Raw genomic sequence first — 6,000 nt, 5'->3', positions numbered from 1 at the left:
TTATCTGCAAGTTGTGTGAAGAATTGAGAAAGATATTTTCACTATGGCCTTGAAACTGACCATTATCCGCAGGATTAGACTGTATTGAAAAAACATTTATCGCATAGTATCTAGACAATTTTCTATGAATAATAAAAACAAATTTTATTTTACTATCCGCGAAAGGATGTCTCTCTATAAATGAAAATAATTTCCTATTACTAAAATGAACATTTTAGAGACAAAGTTAATTTATTTTTCGTTTTATAGAATTTAAGAAAGAAGACCACTATTTTGACAAAATGTATTAATTTTTATTTGTTATCATTGTAATCTACACAGGGTTCTTATGTGATAAGACAATGAACGATAAATTGATTTATAAAGATGATCACTTTTTTAGATAAATTATTGATAGAAAAGTATCGACACGTCTAGTTTGAAACCAACAAATAAAATTGAATAAAATATTGAAAGTGTTTGAGCCAAAAATAAGAGTATGCATTTATAAAACTTTGGTTAACTTTATGAATTACAGTCAATTGGTCTCTACATCCCTCTAATTAACAACAAATTATCTCTAGGCATCAAAACTGCTTTTTAAATATGCGAAACATTAAAAAAATACTTAATATTATACTTTATTGTCTTTTACTAATAAAAATATAAAACCAAAATTAATTCGTTCAAAATAACAATTTTCCACTCAATGGTTTAATAGAAAGGAATTTTATTGATTTCTACCGTCAAATAACCACAAATAATACCAGCATTAAAATAGGAAAGCCCGGACTTGAAGTATAATGTGATTATAATTATTGATAACACTAGAAACCACTAGGGGCAACTACAGTAATGAAAATACTTTGAGAAAGCAAGCAGGTATTTTTTATTGCATGAATAACCTTGCATAGTGAGGGCAATGATATAATCATTTATAAATGGTAGAGAAGCTAGCGGTTTGTAAGCATTCATAGCCTGGGGTTTCAAAAGAAAATTATGGTGTTTTAATCCTTAGTAGATATTTTCAATAAACTTTCCATTATGGCTTTGAAACCGACTAATATCCGCTTGATTAAAACTGGTTCTGAACCATACTGAAAAGACAGGAATCGTATCGTATTGTAGCCAGTTTTCTACAAATATTAAAATAAAGATTATAACAATTATATAAATTTTGTTAGCCCCGAGGAGAATGTTTTAGTCTTACAGTTATTTATTTCAATATCCGCGTAAATAGGAGTTAGGACGATGTATTAAATAACTATCATTTATGAGATTTTTCAAATAAGAATATATGAGACCTCCTTTTTTCTTCTTTACTTCTTTTACTATATTAAACAGGCAATTATTAAGAATGTACTCTAATAGTTTACATAGATGGAATTTAATATAGATTTTCATATTGTCCCTGCATATTGTAAATTGATTTCTGTAAACACAGTAAAAGTGTCTGACTGATTATGACGTAACAAAAAAAAATAGCCAATGAGAGGCCACTATAAATTTTACCATTGGTCAATAATGACCTCTCATTGGCAAATTTTTTTGTTACGTCATAATCAGTCAGACACTTTTACTGTGTTCGATTTCTGTCATTGTCTATTCTTTATCTATACCTCAAAAAAGCTTGGTGTCTCTCCCTCTGTCTGTAAGCTGAAAATCTCGGTAACCGCTAAACCGATCGGGCTCTACTCTTCAGGGAATATACCTACTGGTCCGTTGGTGGTTTTAAGCATTTTTTTTTGGGGGGGGGGGGTGCGGGCGGATAAGACACCCCCAACATCCCCCCAAATAGAAAAATTATTTTTTTTTTTATTTTTTTTTGTAAATAGACATGTTTGTTTACAGAGAAACTGTTCAAAGCCGTTAGTTTCTTAGATAGTATTGTAGAATTTAAATATAAATTTTGAATTAGTTGGTTCCTTGTTTGGTGCTTTGTCCCCCTTTTAAACCCTGAAATGTTTATTTAATTGCATCTAGACTTTAAAAAAGAGTTTGACAATGTAGATGGAGAAAATATTTAAAGTAGTAATGTTTAAATATATGTTTGTTAGTTAAATTCTCACTGAACAAAGTACCGTTTAGTTCTCTTTTTAAGAAGCTTCATATTGGTCACGGAATAATTTTTGTAGTTTCATTTTTTAATCAATAAGTGTTTAAGTGGGTTGTTTACATATTATTGGATGACAGACGGACGTACGGATGGACGGACCTACCCTAATTATAGAAAAGCTACGCTTTGAAAAAGAACTGCATATAAAATTCCTCGAAATTGTTAAGCAATTGCGTTATAGCTACCTTAACGACAAAAGTTATCGTAAAATGCAAATTGTATATAACTCAATGCGATACAGAGGTATTTTGTTATATGTATAAATATTATTTAATTTTTACTGCATGATGTGTGTTTCACTTTTACCATTTATATTTTACGGTAATTTTTGTCGTCAAGGTAGCTAGGACGTAAGTGCTTGACAATTTCGAGGATTTTTTTTTACTTTTATTTACTCAAAGCTATTGAAAAGCAGGGATGCGGAGCATTTATTTTTGGAGCTTTTCTGGTATTTTTTGTTTAAAAGTTTTCCTGTATCTATAAGAAGCTTCACTGTAAAGGACAACTATATCGGTATCTAAGCTTCAAGTAAAATATTTAATTCATTTAGGGGAAAGAAAGGGACCAATCGTTTCAAAAGAAATGGTAAAATCCTCTAGGATACTATTTTCAAAAACTAAAATTTGAAGATAGGTTTAGCAAAGTTATTCTATTAGTCATTTTTTCAACTTTATTTCGTTTGTGATGCCCTCCCCCCCCCCCCCCCTACCAAAAAATAGTTTGAAAACATTGTATAATAATTTATTAAGTTTTTTCTGAAAAGCAGATATTTAGATTCATCCAGACGGACATACAGACAGACAGATAAACATCATTATACACTAAAACATACAAACATGAAAAACACAATTTTAAAACTTTTAATTAATGGAAGTATTTCTTCGCCAAAATTAATTAAGACTTTGCAATAAGTCTAGTTATTGTATTTGCTGAGGCCAACCTTTACGAGAACAATTATTTAAATCAATATTATTGGCTTTTTAAAGAATTAAGTTATCAGTAAATTTTTAAAAAATTATATTTATCATATCCTGCTTAAAGAAAGTAAAAAATTTTTTTTACAAATTTTACTATATGTGCAATACATAACATTTGTAATAATTTATAGTATCTCATTTAATAATTTCTAAATTAAAGATTTACTCAGTTTTCTTATATTTTTCTGGCGAAGCTACTCCACTTTTATGTCCGTCAGTCAGTCAGTAACGCTATGAGTGAAATGTGAATTTACCGGCTTGCATCACATAACATCCTTTTTTTTAAGGTTATGCGATTTTCTTTAAATTTTTGCATATTCTCTTTCTTTATTTTCTATGCTATAATAACTGAACAGTTGTTCGTTAACTCACTTTGTCCGTTAGTCCATCCCATGTCTGTTGTGCTTCGCAATTTATTAATGTAGTCATCCTTGTTTTGATAGTATTACATTTCTTAACAATTTTTCTCAACCAAATTCTTTAAATAGTGTCATATTTTTCTTTTAAATTGGTATACGGTGCATTATTTGCCAAATGTACCACTTTTCTGCACTACCTCTCCGATTTTGTTAATGCTCTATATTTTGGTCCGTTGGGTGATTCAAGGATGCTGGATGGCCAAAAAAAAGTTTCAGAGTCCATGGATGTCTAGATATCTAGCTATCTATGAAGGTAGGTAACAAAAATTTAAAAAACAACCATTTTTTCACAATTTTAAAAATGAATTTTTTCATCAATCTTACATCCAACCTAAACATTTTATACACCAAAATGATCGTTTATTCATGTAAAAAGCGCACATAATGCTATTTTGACCAAAACTCCAATTTAACAGGGTGTCCAACAAAAAGTGTATTTTGGATATCTAGTGTAATACCCAAAATACCTGTCCGAAAAAAATCATTTTTTTTGGCTTAAATCCTGTGTTTTATCTGTGGGCATATGTGGTATATAACGGTTTGGAGGACCTGGGACTATAAGGTTGTCAAATTTCACTTTGGGGCACCCTGTAAATGTGATTTTAGTGTCTGTAGAGCTAAAACTTGGTCCAAATTAACTATTTTTTTCAAATTACCCTAATATATGTCTTAGTATGTTTGGCCATAGTGTTTTCTGACCAGATCAATATTTTCCTATTTTTTGGACACCCTGTATTTTCAAAAAAAGAGAAAAAAAATTTTTGTTTTTTTTAAATTTTTTTCTATTTTTAAGTTACTTAAAACTGTCATATAGATACAGATTTTGACTAATAACAATAATATTTGCCTATTTTACAAATTTTTACACTTTTAGGACACCCTGTGCATGTTTTTAAAAAATTATGGTTTTTGCCCATTTTTGGGAGGAAGGAGTCGTTTTAAGGCCATAGACTATTTCTTCATTTTTGTAGAACTTTTTAAGATACATCATTTGTTATTTATGCAAAAAGCGCAAAAACCGAACCGTTTTGCCGTTATTCACTGCCAAAGGTGGAATTTTTACGTTTTTTTGCCGTTCCCGAGGATTTAATGCGCATTTTAGATAGGAAGACGTTGATTTTTCAAGATTACTCTGAAATACTTTTATTTAGTAAATTTAATTTTCTAAAATTCATATTAAGTCAAATTTTTTGTGCAGCTAACCGTTTTTTGTCGAGATGGATTTCAATTGTTAAAACAAGAAAATGAAGTGTATATAATATAAATAATTGCTATAAGTAATAAAAGAAACATAAACCATGTGCATTTGAAATTCCTTTTGACAAAAATCGGTTGGATATACAAAATTTTTTACTTCACATGAAATTTAGTAAAATAAAATGCCTAAATAAAAGTATTTCACAGTTATCTTGAAAAATCAACGTCTTCCTACCTATAATGCGCATTAAATCCTCGGGAACGGCAAAAAACGTAAAAAATTCCGCCTTTGGCAGTGAATAACGGCAAAACGGTTTGGTTTTTGCGCTGTTTGCATAAATAACAAATGATGTATCTTGAAAAGTTCTACAAAAATGAAGAAATAGTCTATGGCTTTAAAACGACTCCTTCCTCCCAAAAATGGGCAAAAACCATCATTTTTCAAAAACATGCACAGGGTGTCCCAAAAGTGTAAAAATTTGTAAAATAGGCAAATATATTGTTATTAGTCAAAATCTGTATCTATATGACAGTTTTAAGTAACTTAAAAATGGAAAAAAATTTAAATAAAAACAAACATTTTTTTCTCTCTTTTTTTGAAAATACAGGGTGTCCAAAAAAAGGAAAATATTGATCTGGTCAGAAAACACTATGGCCAAACATACTAAGACACATATTAGGGTAATTTGAAAAAAAATAGCCAATTTGGACCAAGTTTTAGCTCTACAGACACAAAAATCACATTTACAGGGTGTTCCAAAATGAAAATTGACAACCTTATAGTCACGGGTCCTCAGGACCGTTATATACCACATATGCCCACAGATAAAACACAGGATTTAAGCCAAAAAAATGATTTTTTTCGGACAGGTATTTTGGGTATTACGCTAGATATCCAAAATACACTTTTTGTTGGACACCCTGTAAAATTAGAGTTTTGGCCAAAATAGCATTATGTGCGCTTTTTACATGAATAAATGATCATTTTGGTGTATAAAATGTTTAGGTTGGATGTAAGATTGATGAAAAAATTAATTTTTAAAATTGTGAAAAAATGGTTGTTTTTTAAATTTTTGTTACCTACCTTCATAGATAGCTAGATATCTAGACATCCATGGACTCTGAAACTTTTTTTTGGCCATCCAGCATCCTTGAATCACCCAACGGACCAAAATATAGAGCATTAACAAAATCGGAGAGGTAGTGCAGAAAAGTGGTACATTTGGCAAATAATGCACCATACATTAAATATCCCTTAAACTAGAGCAGAATATTTGCCCATTATTCTTTTTTGACAAGCTATTGTGTTAGT

The sequence above is a fragment of the Acartia tonsa genome, chromosome 3 (assembly GCF_053477335.1).
Source record: "Acartia tonsa isolate MP-2025a chromosome 3, ASM5347733v1, whole genome shotgun sequence".
In the NCBI taxonomy this organism is placed as follows: Eukaryota; Metazoa; Arthropoda; class Copepoda; order Calanoida; family Acartiidae; genus Acartia; species Acartia tonsa.
This window is presented reverse-complemented; position numbering follows the sequence as displayed.